The 20,703-nt window shown below is 36.8% G+C and overlaps 1 pseudogene; it reads left to right on the plus strand.

Annotated features, from left to right (window-relative positions):
- Window positions 1–666: 666 nt before the first annotated feature.
- LOC133538912 (caskin-2-like) overlaps window positions 667–20,703 on the plus strand; it is a 140,521-nt pseudogene continuing 120,484 nt past the window's right edge.

A 20,703-nucleotide genomic window follows, 5' to 3' on the forward strand; every position in this document is an offset into this window, starting at 1 on the left:
CACATTCAATGGGGGTCTGGCGGCAGATTTCTTGCCAGTGGTGCAACTTGAATCCCTCCCTGTTAGTGTTGTTACACCCTCCGACAACACACCGTCGAGGCATGATGTCTCCAAGGTTCCAAAAAATAGTCAAAAAAACGGAAAATAACAGACCTGAGAAATGCTGTTTGTAATGTGTTGAAAATGAAAATGGCGGCTGTATTACCTCGGCGACGTCACATTCTGACATCATCGCCTCCAGCTCGATAAACAGAAAGGCGTTTAATTCGCCAAAATTCACCCATTTAGAGTTCGCAAATCGGTTAAAAAATACATGGTATTTTTTCTGCACCATCAAGGTATATATTGACGCTTACATATGTCTGGTGATAATGTTCCCCTTTAAGAGTTTTTCCAAATAAAAGCTTTATTAGAGCCTCATCTCTGCATCTGAGTTCACTCCTTATTCCAAGCCTGACATTTTAATTTTCATTTTTTGACAAAAAAAAAAAAAACGTTTTAGAATGTATGATAATACAGCCGACATAGGATCCAGCACCCCCGAGAACCCAAAAGGGACAAGCGGTAGAAATAAATTTTTTTGTTTCATTATTAGATAATGTTTAGGCTTGAACTATATTTATAATGTCAAAATGGAAAGAAAAAGTGCTTTCTTCATGCATAAGAATATAATAAAGGTGGCGGGCCGGATGGAGCCCCCGGGCTTGCCTTTGACACACTTCCGTTATTGGGCTCCTCCCAGGTCCTAAAGGTCGCCCCACGCGCGCCCAAAGGCGACGTGCACGCGACGCGAGGATTACGACAACTGGCGTGGCGCGTGCGCACGTTTACGTAATGCGGAGTGTGCGTGCGAGCCCGTCCATCATGTAGGGCGTGCGCACGCGCGCGAGCGACACACGGACGAGCGCGGCGGAGCAGCGACACGGGGCACTCGGGCTCCCGCGCACGCACGCACGGCCGGTGGAAACCCCGCACGCTTCCGCGCCAGCTGCTGATCCGGCGGCCGTTTGCGTCTCCGTGTTTCGCGGCCGCCGCGGACCGGCGGGCGTGGTGGAGCCCTTGCCGAGCCCGGATCGCAGCATCCCTGTCCCGTCGGCATCTCGCGTTCTCCCCCGCCCCCCGGCTCCGGAGGGAGGCCCGGAGCAGCGGCAGGATGTAGCGGCGGATTACCGGAGGAGGAGAGCGGGGCGCTCAGCGGCAAGAGACCGAGGCGGGACGGAGGGGACATGGGGAAGGACCAGGAGCTGCTCCAGGCCGTCAAGACCGAGGACTTGCTGACAGTTCAGCGCCTCCTGCAGCGACCTCGGCCCGGTAAAGCCAGTGAGTATCAACCCTCCCACCCCCCAACAACCTCCCACCCCCCCAACAACCTCCCACCCCCCCAACAACCTCCCACCCCCCACTTCCCCACGCAAGTGTCAAACGTGATGAAAGGCCGTTGATCCTCAGTTTGTGCGTGCACGTGACGTGAAGGCAACAGTGATGACGTCGTACGTGCGTCATCATAAACTGCATTTCTGCACAAATAGTAACGCAGAGTGCATGTGTTGCTGGGGGGGGGGGGGGGGGTGATGCGCGTGCGCGCGCGTGTGACGTGAGCATGATAGTATTGACGTTACACGTGTGTGTGTGTGTGTGTGTGTGTGTGTGTGTGTGTGTGTGTGTGACTAAAGACTCTTTTCAACACAATCATGCCCTTTGATGCTGTCATGAATCCTTTTAAGACGATGCGGCCATTTGTGTGTGTGTGTGCGTGGGGGGGGGGGTGGGGGGGGGGATTGTGATGACGCTGCACATGTGTTAGATCCCATTAATGTTGGCATGAATGCGTCCTGATGTGATAAAGTGTGTGTGTTGTGTTTCTATCATCCCTGTTGTGTGCATACTTACCGACACTCCCTGATTTTCCGGGATACTCCCAAAATTCAGCGCCTCTCCCGAAAACCTCCCGGGACAAATTTTCTCCCGAAATTCAGGTGGCGGCGGCGGTGGCGGCGGCGCTGGAGGCCGCGCCCCCTCCAGCTCCATGCGGACCTGAGTGAGGACAGCCTGTTTTCACGTCCGCTTTCCCACAATATAAACAGCGTGTCTGCCCGATGACGTTTTAACTGTAGAATGATCAAGGGCTACAACGTTGATTATACGTAATGTCCTTTAAAAAGTGACTGACACGAGTTTGCAAAATAGTTGTATTTGTATACTGAGACAACATTGATGTCTAACGTCGGATCCACGTTGTTGTTGCTTGGGAAATGACCAAATGTTAACGGTCAAATCAACGTCGGGACCCGACATTGATTAAACGTTGTCAAAAAGCATGTTGTTTCAACGTTGTGTTTGTGTTGTTGAATTTTGGTTGGGAAATGACCGAATTTCTGTTATGATCCGCTCTGCGGATCATATTCTGTTTGGGTTTTTCGGGTCACTTGTGTTTTTCTGTTAGTGTTGGACTCTGTTTAGTTCCTGTTTTATGCACCTCTGAGTTTGTTACCATAGCAACTTATTACTTTCACCTGCCGCTTGTGTTCCTGACGCACACCTGTTTGTCATCACTGACATTATTATTTAAGCCTGCCTTTGCCAGTTAGTCGGTCTGGCTTCTTTGTTTTTGCATCACGCCACTGCCACGTAAGTTTGTCTTGTTTCCTAGCCCCTGCTAGTTGTCTTAGTTCCGTGCTAAGTGTTAGCCTTAGCTTCCGGTGTGCTCGGCACCTCATCCAGTCGGTTTGTTTTCTGTTTTTGTACCAGTGTTGTTATTTTTACCGTTGAATCAAGTCCTTACCTGCAAGTCCTGTCTGGATTGTCCTTTGCATCTCTGGGAGATAAAAAATCCTGCATCATTATGCGACCCGATCGTGACAATTTCAATGTTAAAATCAACGTCAGAACCTAAAATTGAATAAACGTTGTCAAAAAGCATGTTGTTTCAACGTATTGGTGTTGTAAAATATTAGATGCAAAATGACTAAAGTTTCCAGAAACAATTTGAAATGTGGACTTGTCAGACCACAGAACACTTTTCCACTTTGCATCAGTCCATCCTGAGCTTGGGCTCAGCGCAGCGACAAATGTAGTTACTGACAGTAGTTTTCTGAAGTTTCCTGAGCCCATGTAGTGATATCCTTTACACACTGATGTGGCTTTTTGATGCAGTAACGCCTGAGGGATGGAAGGTGCGTAATATGGCTTACGTGCAGTAATTTCTCCACATTCTCTGAACCTTTTGATGATATATAGTATATATACGTAGATGGTGAAATTCCTAAATTCCTTGCGATAACTGCTTGAGAAATGTTGCTCTTCAACAATTTGCTCAGGCATTGGTTGACAAAGTGGTGATCCTCGCCCCGTCCTTGTTTGTGAATGAGTGAGCATTTCATGGAAGCTGCTTTTATAGCTTTCGGTCCCCTAGAGGGGGGGGGTTGCCCACATCTGAGGTCCTCTCCAAGGTTTCTCATAGTCAGCATTGTCGCTGGCGTCCCACTGAATGTGAATTCTCCCTGCCCACTGGGTGTGAGTTTTCCTTGCCCTTTTGTGGGTTCTTCCGAGGATGTTGTAGTCGTAATGATTTGTGCAGTCCTTTGAGACATTTGTGATTTGGGGCTATATAAGTAAACATTGATTGATTGATTGATAGCCAATCATGGCACCCACCTGTTCCCAATTAGCCTGTTCACCTGTGGGATGTTCCAAATAAGAGCATTCCTCAACTTTCTCAGTCTTTTTTGCCACTTGTTCCATCTTTTTTGAAACATGTTGCAGGCATCACATTCCGAGTGAGCTAATATTTGCAAAAGTTCGAACGTTTAACGTCCTGTCTTTGCAGTCTATTCAATTGAATATAAGTTGAAAAGGATTTGCAAATGATTGTATTCTCTTTTTATTTACCATTTACACAACGTGACAACTTCACTGATGTTAGGGTTTGGATTATTTTGTCAAAATTATGAAGGAGACACATTAAAAAATGGATTATTAATCAACTTGTTAAATTAATCCAATTTTTTTTTTTTTTTTGTCATGAAAAAGGGAGGTTTTTGTGGTTGGTGCACAAATTGTAAGTGTATATTGTGTTTTTTATGTTGATTTAATTAAAAAAAAAAAAAAAATATATATATATATATATATATATATATATATATATATATATTTTAATTTATTTATTTATTTTTAAATAAAAATTAATAAAAAATTATTCTGCTGCCCGGTACCAATCGGCCCGGTGGTTGGGGACCACTGTTATAAGTGACTACACATATTAATATTATAAATTGGAAAACTTCAGCTTTTTGTTCTATATGTTGACAGTTTTACTGCTGTTTTTTTAGATGGACATTCTATTATTTAAAAATACACTACCTTTCACATTTTTAGCAAACATCTTAGGTATATTTGCACTCAAGTATCGATATTGCGATGAATTTTACTGGGTATTGAATCATGGTAAAAATCAGTTGTATTGCGCATCACTTGTGTGTGTGTGTGTGTGTGTGTGTGTGTGTGTGTGTGTGTGTGTGTGTGTGAGGGTGAAGCGCGTGAAGGCCCTACACCGCTGTGGGGACAGGGGGATTATTGGTGTGCGAAGACGGCAGATGTTCCTGGTAATAATGTCATGATCACGCGCGCACACGTGATGCGATGGCGTGCACGGGCGAGAGGTTGTTTTCTGGAGCGACCCGTCAGCGGAGACCGGAGGTGATAATTAGATTTCAATTACAGCCCTGCAGCCGCCGCTCCTCCTCGACCATTTCCTCGCCAGGTTTCTCGCTCCCTTCTTTTTATAGCTCCTCATCTCAGCTTTTTACGCCGTCTCCCGGCTGCCGCTTCCCGCTTTTTTTTGCTCGGGCCTCAGATGACACGGCGAAGAAAACCCATTCGCCTCAAACGCCAGAACGAATCAGCGGCGAGCGCCCAGTGGGCCGCGTGCAGCGAGGGCGCCGAGACGGGCTGCACGCTGAGATAAGGACAGGAAGTCCCAGCGGGAGGCCGAAAGGGTGACCTATGGAAGGTGTGTGACGCCACGTGAATACGCCCGGGTTGAATAATAGACGAGGTCTCTCTGTTGGAGAATGCACGCTGCACACTTCTGTGCGTGCTTTCAAATATAAGACAACTCAGTCTGAATGCAACTTGTTAAACAGCTCTGTGGTCAAAGAAAGTCTAAACATGCAAGCAATGATGGTTCAGTCGCAGGTTTCCAGTTGGGGATGTTAATTGGACCAACTGTAGGTTACCAGTGGACAAATCGGTGAACATGAAAACTAAATACAAATTAAAGCTGCAAGCAGCGATGGACAGGACTGACTTTTGCTGGTGTTTCCTGCCTTTACCCATTTAACATATCTTTACCTGCACATTACCTACCTTCCCTGCATCCTGGCGTCACACTGGTGCTTCTTTGTGTTACCCATACACGCTAGTGCTTCCTGCCATCACCCAGAAAACATATCTTTACCTGCACATTACCTACCTTCCCTGCATCCTGGGGTCACATTGGTGCTTCTTTCTTTCACCCATACATGCTGGTGCTTCCTGCCATCACCCAGAAAACATATCTTTACCCGCACATTACCTTCCTTCTTTGTATCCTGGAGTCACACTGGTGCTTCCTGCCATCACCCATTCATCATATCTTTACCTGCACATTACCTACCTTCCCTGCATCCTGGGGTCACACTGGTGCTTCTTTGTGTCACCCATACATGCTGGTGCTTCCTGCCATCACCCATTCAACATATCTTTACCTGCACTTTACCTTCCTTCTCTGTATCCTGGAGTCAAACTGGTGCCTCCTTCTTTCACTCAGTCAACATATCTTTACCCGCACATTACCTTCCTTCTTTGTATCCTGGGGTCACACTGGTGCTTCCTGCCATCACCCATTCAACATATCTTTACCTGCACGTTACCTACCTTCCCTGCATCCTGGGGTCACACTGGTGCTTCTTTGTGTCACCCATACATGCTGGTGCTTCCTGCCATCACCCATTCAACATATCTTTACCCGCACATTACCTTCCTTCTCTGTATCCTGGAGTCAAACTGGTGCTTCCTGCCATCACCCATTCAACATATCTTTACCCGCACATTACCTTCCTTCTCTGTATCCTGGAGTCAAACTGGTGCCTCCTTTTTTCACTCAGTCAACATATCTTTACCTGCACATTACCTACCTTCCCTGCATCCTGGGGTCACACTGGTGCTTCTTTTTTTCACCCATACATGCTGGTGCTTCCTGCCATCACCCATTCAACATATCTTTACCCGCACATTACCTTCCTTCTTTGTATCCTGGGGTCACACTGGTGCTTCCTGCCATCACCCATTCAACATATCTTTACCTGCACATTACCTACCTTCCCTGCATCCTGGGGTCACATTGGTGCTTCTTTGTGTCACCCATACATGCTGGTGCTTCCTGCCATCACCCATTCAACATATCTTTACCCGCACATTACCTTCCTTCTCTGTATCCTGGAGTCGAACTGGTGCCACCTTCTTTCACTCAGTCAACATATCTTTACCCGCACATTACCTTCCTTCTTCGTATCCTGGGGTCACACTGGTGCTTCCTGCCCATCACCCATTCAACATATCTTGACCTGCACATTACCTACCTTCGCTGCATCCTGGGGTCACACTGGTGCTTCTTTGTGTTACCCATACATGCTGGTGCTTCCTGCCATCACCCAGAAAACATATCTTTTCCCGCACATTACCTTCCTTCTCTGTATCCTGGAGTCAAACTGGTGCCACCTTCTTTCACTCAGACAACATATATTTACCTGCACATTACCTACCTTCTCTGTATCCTGGAGTCAAACTGGTGCTTCCTGCCATCACCCATTCATCATATCTTTACCTGCACTTTACCTTCCTTCTCTGTATCCTGGAGTCAAACTGGTGCCTCCTTCTTTCACTCAGTCAACATATCTTTACCCGCACATTACCGTCCTTCTTTGTATCCTGGGGTCACACTGGTGCTTCCTGCCCATCACCCATTCAACATATCTTGACCTGTACATTACCTACCTTCCCTGCATCCTGGGGTCACACTGGTGCTTCTTTGTGTCACCCATACACGCTGGTGCTTCCTGCCATCACCCATTCAACATATCTTTACCCGCACATTACCTTCTTTCCTTTGTATCCTGGGGTCACACTGGTGCCACCTTCTTTCACTCAGTCAACATATCTTTACCCGCACATTACCTTCCTTCTTTGTATCCTGGAGTCAAACTGGTGCTTCCTGCCATTACCCATTCAACATATCTTTACCCGCACATTACCTTCCTTCTCTGTATCCTGGAGTCAAACTGGTGCTTCCTTCTTTCACCCAGTCAACATATCTTTACCCGCACAGTACCTACCTTCTCTGCATTGTGTGGTCACGCTGGTGCTTCCTGCTTTTAAGCGGCCATCTTGAGACGGCAGCAGCGCAGCAGCAGCAGCATCAGCGGTTCTGTGAAGGCTCGTAAAATCAAAACCGGAGCTGTTAGAAAAAGTCTTTGCGCAACTTTTAATCAGAAGGGTTCCATCTCTTTCCTGTGCGAGTTTGAAGCCGACACAACAAACGCGCTCAGAGGAGATAATGTTTGAAAAAAGGTGATGGGTTTTTACAAAATTTTTGTTTTGAAGGGGTAATTGCCAACTTCCTATTGATTTTTGCTGAAGGATGTCAATAATGAAATGTACTGTAGGTCTAAGTCAGACCTACATAGATGTTTTTGTTCCTGGGTGATGGCAGGAAGCACCAGTGTGACCCCAGGGGGACGGTGTGCCGCAGTGGAAGAGTGGCCGTGCGTAACCCGAGGGTCTCTGGTTCAAATCCCACCTAGTACCAACCTCGTCACGTCCGTTGTGTCCTGAGCAAGACACTTCACCCTTGCTCCTGATGGGTGCTGGTTGGCGCCTTGCATGGCAGCTCCCTCCATCAGTGTGTGAATGTGTGTGTGAATGGGTAAATGTGGAAGTAGTGTCAAAGCGCTTTGAGTACCTTGAAGTTAGAAAAGCGCTATACAAGTACAACCCATTTATCATTATTTATCATGTCTCTACAACATTCCTACCGGAAGTTACAAGCAGTTTTGTCTGTGTTTTCTTTCCAAGAACAGTTTTGTTAGTGTTTTATTCCTGGGGGCGCTAGAGTGCAATTTTGAGTATTTGAGTTTGTTTTTTTATTAGGTCGCAATTTTCACCAGTCCTACGAGTTCGGTCAGTTTTGAAGCATTTTAAGGGGGTCAAATTACAGCTCAAAGAGGCAAACATTAAATTTTTTAGGAAACTTTTTATTTGAAGGGGTTTTTGCCAACTTCTTGTTGCTTTTTGCTGAAGGAGGTCAGTGTATGAAATCTAGGTCTAAGTCAGACCTACATAGAGGTTTTTGTTTTATGTCTGTACGACATTCCTAACGGAAGTTACAATAAGTTTTGTCCGTGTTTTTTCCTAGGGGTTTTCGGTCTCTAAAAAAATCAAGTATTTACATGTACCATTATCACTGGATGACGAGGAATAGCTAGTGAAGTGAAGTGAAGTGAATTATATTTATATTTATATGTGGTGAAGCTAAACATGCTTCACCACACAGCGTAGGAGAATACAATAGCTCACCGGCCTCACAATGTAAACAAACGCCATGAGTGGATCTATACCTGATATCCACTGTAATGATACCAAGTGCAAGAGCGTATTTATTCACAATGTACAAAAGCCGTGAAGTTGTCACCTTGTGTAAATGGGAAATAAAAAGAGAATGCAACAAATCCTTTTCAACTTTTATTCAATTGAATAGACTGCAAAGACAAGATATTTCATCTTCACACTGACAAACTTCATTTTTTTTGCAAATAATCATGAACTTAGAATTTAATTGCAGCAACACATTGCAAAAAAGGCCTTTTTGTCATGATCCTTGGCCCGGATCATGTTTTTGTGCTTTCTGTTAGTTCTGGACTCCTTTAGTTCCTGTTTGTGCACCTCCTGAGTTTGTTTTGGTTGCCATGGTTGCTCATTATGTTCACCTGTGTCTGATTAGTGTTCGGCCGCTCACCTGCTACCCAAACAATAATCAGAGGCATTATTTAAGCCTGTTTTTGCCAGTCAGTCGGCCTGGCGTCATTGTTCCCTTAATGCCTGGTCCACGTAAGTCTTGTTTGTCGATGCCGCAGCTAGTTAGTTTCCTAGTTCATGATTCCAGTGCTAAGTTGTGGTTCTTTAGCTTCTCGTGTGAACAGCATGCTTTCCTGTTTTTTTGGTTTAAGCTATGATTTATGAGAATAAATCATACTCCTACCTTCACGCTTTTGCATCCTGGGAGAACAACCCCACAGAGAGCTGCGAACCCCCTCGTGACAATTTTTACCAGTGTGTTACATGGCTTTTCCTTTAAACAACACTCAGTAGAGGTTTGGGAACTGAGGAGACACATTTTTGAAGTGGAATTATTTCCCATTCTTGCTTGATGTACACCTTAAGTTGTTCAAGAGTCTCCCGCCTCATATTTTAGCCTTCACGCATTTTCAATGTCTGCATTACAGGCAGGCCAGTCTAGTGTCTTGCTGAAATAAGCAGGGGCGTCCATGATGACGTTGCTTGGATGACAACATATATTGCTCCAAAAGATGTATGTACCTTTCAGCATTAATGGTGCCTTCACAGATGTGTAAATTAGCCATGCCTTGGCCACTAATACACCCCCATACCATCACACATTAGATTAGATTAGATAGATAGATTAGATAGTACTTTATTTATTCCGTCAGGAGAGTTCCTTCAGGAAAATTACAATTTTCAGCACAATCCCGTTCAAGATCAAACAAACATTACAGCGCCCCTTACAAAAAAGATGAGATACAGGTAAACAAGGGGCGGGGGGATGGGAGAAAAAAATAGAAGATTAAAATAAATGCTGCCTTTCACACTTTCACCCTAGAACAGTCCCCATGGTTCTTTCCCTCTTTGGTCCACGCTTTCCAAAAATGATTTGAAATGTGAACCCGTCAGACCACAGAACACTTTTCCACTTTGCATCAGTCCATCTTAGACGTTTCTGGGTGTTGTTAATAAATGGCTTTGGCTTTGCATAGTAGAGATTTAACTTGCACTTACAGATGTAGAGACCAACTGTAATTACTGACAGTGGTTTTCTGAAGTGTTCCTGAGCCCATGTCGGGATATCCTTTAAACACTAATGTGGCTTTTGGATGCAGTAACGCCTGAGGGATGGAAGGTGTGTAATATAATGGCTTACTTGCAGTGATTTCTCCGTATTCTCTGAACCTTTTGATGATATTACGGAGCGTAGATGGTGAAATCCCTAAATTCCTTGAGAAATGTTGTTCTTCAACAATTTGCTCAGGCATTTGTTGACAAAGTGGTGACCCTCGCCTCGTCCTTGTTTGTGAACGAGTGAGCATTTCCTGGAAGCTGATTTTATAGCCAATCATGGCACCCACCTGTTCCCAATTAGCTTGTTCACCTGTGGCATGTTCCAAATAAGTGTCTGATGAGCATTCCTAATTTTTCTTACTCTTTTTTGCCACTTGTGCCAGCTTTTTTTAAACATGTTGCGGGTATCAAATTCCAAATGAGCTAATATTTGCAAAAAAATAACAAAGTTTGTCGGTGTGAAGATGAAATATCTCGTCTTTGCAGTCTATTCAATTGAATGTAAGTTGAAAAGGATTTGGTGTATTCTCTTTTTATTTAGCATTTACACAACATGACAACTTGGTAGTAGACTTTGCATGCAGTTGCAATTGCAAGATGGTAGATGGCAGTAATTTGTAGATTACAGTGTGCTGCCTAGTCAGGTAGTATCTGATCTAATCTAGTCTTTTTAGGGCCCTAAATAGTGTTTATACTCTAAGTATTGTGTCAGGGTTATTTGTTGTTGAACCCCATGATGCAGAGATGGAGGCAGGCATTGGATAAGAAGACATGATTTAATTAAAACTAAACAAGAACAAACAAAAAGCACTCACGTGGGCGGAATAACCAACTAAGGGAGCTAGCACTGGGAGCTAGAAAAACAAAAAGGAACTTTAGCATGGAAGCTAGTGGATAGCAAACAGAAAAACTGGAAATAACCAATGCTAACAGAAACAGCTTACCGCTACGACAACCAGGACAAAGTGTAGCATGACAGGTAGGGGCTGTAACAAAATGACACGACCGGTAGCACGACAAGTGTGACATGTGGCAACGACAATGCAATACAATACAATGATCCAGGAACTGACACAAGACAAAGCAGGTACAAATAGGAGCGGGCTGATTGGCAACAGGTGTGGCCAGGTGCCAATCAGCCGCTGCTGAGGAGGAACACAGCACTCAGGGAACAAGACAGGAAGCTGACAAAATAAGAGCACTAGACAGGAACTAAAGACAGGATACTAAACAGAGGAAACAGACAAATGCAGAGGAAAATTAAAACAGACAAACTATCAGGGGAAAGCCTGACATATAGAACTTATTACACACCAAGTGTTTGAGCGTAACGTGCATTTTAGTTGTAGCTTTCATTGTGGAGGTGTCGAAATCGCCATGTTAAATCGCCAATGCTATCAAGTAGCATGTGTACGATAAATTCAATGTAAAGGATTATGGAGCTAGGGCCTTTTGAAAAGTGGCACCTTCATGTACATTTCAGTGTTTTCTGAAAGGCATACTTGCTTTGTTGCCATGAGACATTGCAATGTTACTTGAGAGTCCGACCGAGTACGCTCCAAGTGCTGCTTGTGTGCTTGTTTCCCGCCAAGTGTTTGAGCCGGCCGAGCTGAGAGCTCATGTGCAGTAAAGGTATCAAAATATTGTTCGATTTTTTTTTTTTTGTGATACCAAGAGTAAATACGGACTTTTCTTATAAAAGTAGAGAATTCTGTATCTGTCCCTTCTTCTCATAGTGATTAATTATACCCGGGGTGTTCAAACTTTAACAAATTAAAGCATTTGGATGTTTTTAATTTTGAAAACCAATACAATGTACATATTTTTTAAACATTTAGGACTCCCCCACATCCAGTAATAAAACAATTCAAACAAAATAAGTGGTACATTGTTGTATTTTTATTTTTATTATTCAACACTTGAATCTATTTACTTTCTTTCTGTCAATACAAAGTCCCTAAAAAAGTTGTATTCCCTTTTGTCAAAGTAAACTAATATGGCAAAAAACACAAAATATGCAATATTTTCCCTTCAAAAAATTTGAAATGTGATGTGAAGTAAATGGAGCTTTAAATAAGTCTATATTTCATAACATTTATTTAAATTAATTATTGTTCGAGCAATGACAGTTTTTAAAAAACTAAATTCCTGGGGATTCAAAAGCACCCCGCTCATAAAAGTGTTAAAAAGAAGCCAAACATTTTTTTAAACTTTCAAAACTGAATTCTTTAATCAACTCCAGATCTGTTGATTAAAAGTTTTTAATATTTTGTTGTGTTTTTTTGTTGTTTTTATGCCTTTTTTTTTTTACAAAGAAAACTTTGTTTTTTAAATGGCAAACACAAAATATGCTATATTTTCCCCAAAAAAATATTTCAAAGTGGAATATTTAATGTGAGGTAATTGGTCAATAATTCATAACATTATTATTTTTCTAGCAATGCCAATGTGAAACAAAAAATCTCATTCTTGGGGTTCCAAAAAGACTCCAATCATAAAAGTGATTTAAAAAAAAAAGATATAAATTAGTCATACATATTTTTATTCCACTTTCAACAAATTATTTAATCAATTTCAGAATTGTACATTGATTACATGTTTTTATTATGTTGTGTTTATTGTCTGTTTTCTATGCCTTTTTTGTCTAAGAAACTTTTTTTTTCAACACAAATTAAGCAAAATTTTCCTCAAAAAATATTTCAAAGTGGAATATTTAATGTGAAGTAATATGTCAATAATTCATAACGTTATTATTTTTCTAGCAATGCCAGTGTGAAACAAAACATCTCATTCTTGGGGATCCAAAAGGACTCCAATCATAAAAGTGATAAAAAAAAAAAGATATAAATTAGTCATACATATTTTTATTCCACTTTCAACAAATTATTTCATCAATTTCAGATCTGTACATTGATTACAAGTTTTTATTTTGTTGTGTTTATTGTCTGTTTTTTATGCCTTTTTTGTCTAAGAAAACTTTTTTTTTCAACTCAAATTATGCAATATTTTCCTCAAAAAATATTTCAAAGTGGAATATATAATGTGAAGTAATTGGTGCTTTAAATAGGTCAATAATTCATAACATTATTATTTTTCTAGCAATGCCAGTGTGAAACAAAAAATCTCATTATTGGGGATCCAAAAGGACTCCAATCATAAAAGTGATTAAAAAAAAAAGATATAAATTATTCATACATATTTTTTATTCCACTTTCAACAAATTATTTAATCAACTTCAGATCTGTACATTGATTACAAGTTTTTATTATGTTGTGTTTATTGTCTGTTTGTATGCCTTTTTTGTCTAAGAAACTTTTTTTTTCAACACAAATTAAGCAAAATTTTCCTCAAAAAATATTTCAAAGTGGAATATTTAATGTGAAGTAATAGGTCAATAATTCATAACGTTATTATTTTTCTAGCAATGCCAGTGTGAAACAAAAAATCTCATTCTTGGGGATCCAAAAGGACTCCAATCATAAAAGTGATTAAAAAAAAAAGATATAAATTAGTCATACATATTTTTATTCCACTTTCAACAAATTATTTAATCAATTTCAGATCTATACATTGATTACAAGTTTTTATTTTGTTGTGTTTATTGTCTGTTTTTTATGCCTTTTTTGTCCAATAAACTTTTTTTTTTCAACACAATTTAAGCAAAATTTTCCTAAAAAAATATTTCGAAGTGGAATATATAATGTGAAGTAATAGGTCAATAATTCATAACATTATTATTTTTCTAGCAATGCCAGTGTGAAACAACAATCTCATTTTTAGGGATCCAAAAGGACTCCAATCATAAAAGTGATTAGAGAAAAAAGATATAGATTAGTCATACATATTTTTATTCCACTTTGAACAAATTATTTAATCAACTTCAGATCTGTACATTGATTACAAGTTTTTTTTATGTTGTGTTTATTGTCTGTTTTTTATGCCTTTTTTGTCTAAGAAAACTTTTTTTTTCAACTCAAATTATGCAATATTTTCCTCGAAAAATATTTCAACGTGGAATATATAATGTGAAGTAATTGGAGCTTTAAACAGGTCCCATCCATCCATCCATTTTCTACCGCTTATTCCCTTTTGGGGTCACGGGGGGCGCTGACGCCTATCTCAGCTACAATCGGGCGGAAGGCGGGGTACACCCTGGACAAGTCGCCACCTCATCGCAGGGCCTTTAAACAGGTCAATAATTCCTAACATTATTATATTTCTAGCAATGCCAGTGTGAAACAAAAAAATCTCATTCTTGGGGATCCAAAAGGACTCCAATCATAAAAGTGATTAAAAAAAAAAAGATATAAATTAGTCATACATATTTTTTTCTACTTTCAACAAATTATTTAATCAACTTCAGATCTGTACATTGATTACAAGTTTTTATCATGTTGTGTTTATTGTCTATTTTTATGCCTTTTTTGTCTAAGAAACTTTTTTTTAACACAAATTAAGCAAAATTTTCCTCAAAAAATATTTCAAAGTGGAATATATAATGTGAAGTAATTGGAGCTTTAAATAGGTCAATAATTCATAACATTATTATTTTTCTAGCAATGCCAGTGTGAAACAAAAAATCTCATTCTTGGGGATCCAAAAGGACTCCAATCATAAAAGTGATTAAAAAAAAAAGATATAAATTATTCTTACATATTTTTATTCCACTTTCAACAAATTATTTAATCAACTTCAGATCTATACATTGATTACACATTTTTATTATGTTGTGTTTATTGTCTGTTTTTATGCCTTTTTTGTCAAATAAAACTTTTTTTTCAACACAAATTAAGCAATACTTTCCTCAAAAAATATTTCAAAGTGGAATATTTAATGTGAAGTAATAGGTCAATAATTCATAACATTATTATTATTTTTCTTGCAATGCCAGTGTGAAACAACAATCTCATTTTTAGGGATCCAAAAGGACTCCAATCATAAAAGTGATTAGAGGAAAAAAGATATAAATTATTCATACATATTTTTATTCCACTTTCAACCAATTACTTAATCAACTTCAGATCTATACATTGATTACAAGTTTTTATTATGTTGTGTTTATTGTCTGTTTTTTATGCCTTTTTTGTCTAAGAAAACTTTTTTTTTTCAACTCAAATTATGCAATATTTTCCTTGAAAAATATTTCAAGTGGAATATATAATGTGAAGTAATTGGAGCTTTAAATGGGTCAATAATTCATAACATTATTATTTTTCTAGCAATGCCAGTGTGAAACAAAACATCTCATTCTTGGGGATCCAAAAGGACTCCAATCATAAAAGTGATTAAAAAAAAAGATATAAATTAGTCATACATATTTTTATTCCACTTTCAACAAATTATTTAATCAACTTCAGATCTGTACATTGATTACAAGTTTTTATTATGTTGTGTTTATTGTCTGTTTTTATGCCTTTTTTGTCCAAGAAACTTTTTTTTTCAACACAAATTAAGCAAAATTTTCCTCAAAAAATATTTCAAAGTGGAATATATAATGTGAAGTAATTGGAGCTTTAAATGGGTCAATAATTCATAACATTATTATTTTTCTAGCAATGCCAGTGTGAAACCAAAAATCTCATTCTTGGGGATCCAAAAGGACTCCAATCATAAAAGTGATTAAAAAAAAAAAGATATTAATTAGTCATACATATTTTTATTCCACTTTCAACAAATTATTTAATCAACTTCAGGTCTGTACATTGATTACAAGTTTTTATTATGTTGTGTTTATTGTCTTTTTTTTATGCCTTTTTTGTCCAAGAAAACTTTTTTTTTTCAACACAAATTAAGCAATACTTTCCTCAAAAAATATTTCAAAGTGGAATATATACTGTGAAGTAATTGGAGCTTTAAATAGGTCAATAATTCATAACATTATTATTTTTCTAGCAATGCAAGTGTGAAACAAAAAATCTCATTCTTGGGGATCCAAAAGGACCCCAATCATAAAAGTGATTAAAAAAAAGATATAAATTATTCATACATATTTTTATTCCACTTTCAACAAATTATTTAATCAACTTCAGATCTATACATTGATTACACGTTTTTATTATGTTGTGTTTATTGTCTGTTTTTTATGCTTTTTTTGTCAAAGAAAACTTTTTTTTTTCAACACAAATTAAGCAATACTTTCCTCAAAAAATATTTCAAAGTGGAATATTTAATGTGAAGTAATAGGTCAATAATTCATAACATTATTATTATTTTTCTAGCAATGCCAGTGTGAAACAACAATCTCATTTTTAGGGATCCAAAAGGACTCCAATCATAAAAGTGATTAGAGAAAAAAGGTATAAATTAGTCATACATATTTTTATTCCACTTTCAACAAATTATTTAATCAACTTCAGATCTATACATTGATTACAAGTTTTTATTATGTTGTGTTTATTGTCTGTTTTTTATGCCTTTTTTGTCCAAGAAAACTTTTTTTTTCAACTCAAATTATGCAATATTTTCCTCGAAAAATATTTCAAAGTGGAATATATAATATGAAGTAATTGGAGCTTTAATTAGGTCAATAATTCATAAGATTATTATTTTTCTAGCGATGCCAGTGTGAAACAAAAAATCTCATTCTTGGGGATCCAAAAGGACTCCAATCATAAAAGTGATTAAAAAAAAAAAGATATAAATTAGTCATATTTTTTTTCCACTTTCAACAAATTATTTAATCAACTTCAGATCTGTACATTGATTACAAGTTTTTATTATGTTGTGTTTATTGTCTGTTTTTTATGCCTTTTTTGTCTAAGAAACTTTTTTTTTCAACACAAATTAAGCAAAATTTTCCTCAAAAAATATTTCAAAGTGGATTATTTAATGTGAAGTAATTGGATCTTTAAATAGGTCAATAATTCATAACGACATTGATTTTAATTCATTATCATTTTTCGAGCAATGCCAGGTAAAAAAAAAAAAATCAAACTCTTTGGATCTAAAACCATAAAAGTGATTAAAAAAAAGATAAAAATAAAATGTTTTCTTCCATTTTAATTATTTAATCAACCTCATATCTCTGTTGATTATACATTTTAATTATTTTGTTTTTTATGCCTTTTTTGTCAAAGAAAACTTTGTTTTTAAATGGAAACAAATTATTTTTGAGAAATCGCATGGCTGCCGTTCTGTTTCCCCAAGATGCAAGAACCAGGAGAGTGAAGAGAAAGTATGATGGCTTTTATTCTCAAATGAAGCAGTCTTGCATACAACAGTTCCAACATAGAGTCTTCTCATCAAGCACTGAGTGGCAAGACAAGGCATAACTAGCACACATGTTGATTGGCTGCAGGTGTGGACCAGCTGCCAATCAACAGCAGGTGTGTGAACAAAGAGTGCTCAGCGGAACAAGCAGAAAGTGGAAACCAAAATAAGAGCACTGACAGGAAGTAAATACGAAAACGAGGAAAGCAAACAGAAATGAAGTGACAGATCGTCACACTTATGCCATATTTTCCTCAAAACATATTTCAAAATGGAATATTTGATAACTTCATTATTATTGTTCGAGCAATGACAGTTTAAAAAAAAAATACAATTATTGGGGATCAAAAAAGATAAAAATATATCATACATATTTTTTCTTCAGCTCAGTTGGTAGAGCGGCTGTGCCAGCAACTTGAGGGTTGCAGGTTCGATTCCCACTTCCGCCATCCTAGTCACTGCTGTTGTGTCCTTGGGCAAGACACTTTACCCACCTGGTCCCAGTGCCACCCACACTGGTTTAAATGGAACTTAGATATTGGGTTACACTATGTAAAGCGCTTTGAGTCACTAGAGAAAAAGCGCTATATAAATATAATTCACTTATAATCAACCTCAGATCTATTCGTGGATTATACATTTTAATTATTTTGTTGTGTGTTTTTATTTATTGTTTTTATGCCTTTTTTGTCATAGAAAACTTTGTTTTTTTAAATGGAAAACACAAATTTTGCAATATTTTCCTCAAAACATATTTCAAAGTGGAATATTTGATGAGAAGTAATTGGGGCCTTAAATAGCTTCATTATTATTTTATTGAGCAATGACAGTTTTAAAAAAAAATCATCCAATTATTAAGGATCCAAAAAAGAGAAAAATAAGTCGTACATATTTTCTCTTCCATTTTCAACAATTAATTATTTAATCCACTTCAGATCTATTTGTTGATTATACATTTTAATTATTTTGTTGTGTTTTTTTTGGTTTTTGATTTATGCCTTTTTTTTTTTGTCCGAGAAAACTTTGTTTTTAAATGGAAAACACAAATTTTGCAATATTTTCCTCAAAACATATTTCAAAGTGGAATTTTTGATGGGAAGTAATTGGAGCCTTTAATAGCTTCATTATTATTTTCTCGAGCAATGACAGTTTAAAAAAAAAAAATACAATTATTAGGGTATCCAAAAAAGATAAAAATAATTCATACATATTTTTTCTTTCATTTTCAACAATTATTTAATCAACTTCAGATCTATTCGTGGATTATACATTTTAATTATTTTGTTGTGTGTTTTTATTTATTTATTTTTGTATGCCTTTTTTTGTCATACAAAAATTTGTTTTTTAAATGGAAAACATGAATTTTGCAATATTTTCCTCAAAACATATTTCAAAGTGGAACATTTGATGAGAATTAATTGGAGCCTTTAATAGCTCCATTATTATTTTATTGAGTAATGACAGTTTGAAAAAAAAATCATCCAATTATTGGGGATCCAAAAAAGAGAAAAATAAGTCGTACATATTTTCTCTTCCATTTTCAACAATTAATTCTTTAATCCACTTCAGATCTATTTGTTGATTATACATTTTAGTTATTTTGTTGTTGTTTTTTGGTTTTTTTTTTTATTTTATGCCTTTTTTTTGTCAAAGAAAACTTTGTTTTTAAATGGAAAACACAAATTTTGCAATATTTTCCTCAAAACATATTTCAAAGTGGAATATTTGATGGGAAGTAATTCGAGCCTTTAATAGCTTCATTATTATTTCTCGAGCAATGACAGTTTAAAATAAATTCATCCAATTATTGGGGATCCAAAAAAGAGAAAAATAAGTTGTACATATTTTCTCGTCCATTTTCAACAATTAATTATTTAATCAACTTCAGATCTATTTGTGGATTATACATTTTAATTATTTTGTTGTGTGTTTTTATTTATCTATTTTTTATGCCTTTTTTTGCCTTACAAAAATGTGTTTTTTGAATGGAAAACACAAATTTTGCAATATTTTCCTCAAAACATACTTCAAAGTGGAATATTTGATGAGAAGTAATTGGAGCCTTTAATAGCTTTATTATTATTTTCTCGAGCAATGACAGTTTAAAAAAAAATGCAATTATTGGGGATCCAAAAAAGATAAAAGTAATTCATACATATTTTTTCTTTCATTTTTAACAATTAATTATTTAATCATCTTCAAATCTATTCGTGGATTATACATTTTAATTATGTTGTTGTGTATTTTTATTTATTTATTTTTTATGTCTTTTTTTGTCATACAAAAATTTGTTTTTAAATGGAAAACACAAATTTTGCAATATTTTCCTCAAAACATATTTCAAGGTGGAATATTTGATGAGAAGTAATTGGAGCCTTTAATAGCTGCATTATTATTTTCTCGAGCAATGACAGTTTAAAAAAGAAATACAATTATTGGGGATCCAAAAAAGATAAAAATATATCATACATATTTTTTCTTTCATTTTCAACAATTATTTAATCAACTTCAGGTCTATTCGTGGATTATTCATTTTAATTATTTTGTTGTGTGTTTTTATTTATTTATTTTTCTATGCCTTTTTTTGTCATACAAAAATTATTCTTTTAAATGGAAAACACATATTTTGCAATATTTTCCTCAAAACATACTTCAAAGTGGAATATTTGATGAGAAGTAATTGGAGCCTTTAATAGCTTTATTATTATTTTCTCGAGCAATGACAGTTTAAAAAAAAATGCAATTATTGGGGATCCAAAAAAGATAAAAGTAATTCATACATATTTTTTCTTTCATTTTTAACAATTAATTATTTAATCATCTTCAAATCTATTCGTGGATTATACATTTTAATTATGTTGTTGTGTATTTTTATTTATTTATTTTTTATGTCTTTTTTTGTCATACAAAAATTTGTTTTTAAATGGAAAACACAAATTTTGCAATATTTTCCTCAAAACATATTTCAAGGTGGAATATTTGATGAGAAGTAATTGGAGCCTTTAATAGCTGCATTATTATTTTCTCGAGCAATGACAGTTTAAAAAAGAAATACAATTATTGGGGATCCAAAAAAGATAAAAATATATCATACATATTTTTTCTTTCATTTTCAACAATTATTTAATCAACTTCAGGTCTATTCGTGGATTATTCATTTTAATTATTTTGTTGTGTGTTTTTATTTATTTATTTTTCTATGCCTTTTTTTGTCATACAAAAATGATTCTTTTAAATGGAAAACACATATTTTGCAATATTTTCCTCAAAACATACTTCAAAGTGGAATATTTGATGAGAAGTAATTGGAGCCTTTAATAGCTTCAT

This window comes from Nerophis ophidion, linkage group LG20 (genome assembly GCF_033978795.1).
Source record: "Nerophis ophidion isolate RoL-2023_Sa linkage group LG20, RoL_Noph_v1.0, whole genome shotgun sequence".
NCBI classification, from domain to species: Eukaryota; Metazoa; Chordata; class Actinopteri; order Syngnathiformes; family Syngnathidae; genus Nerophis; species Nerophis ophidion.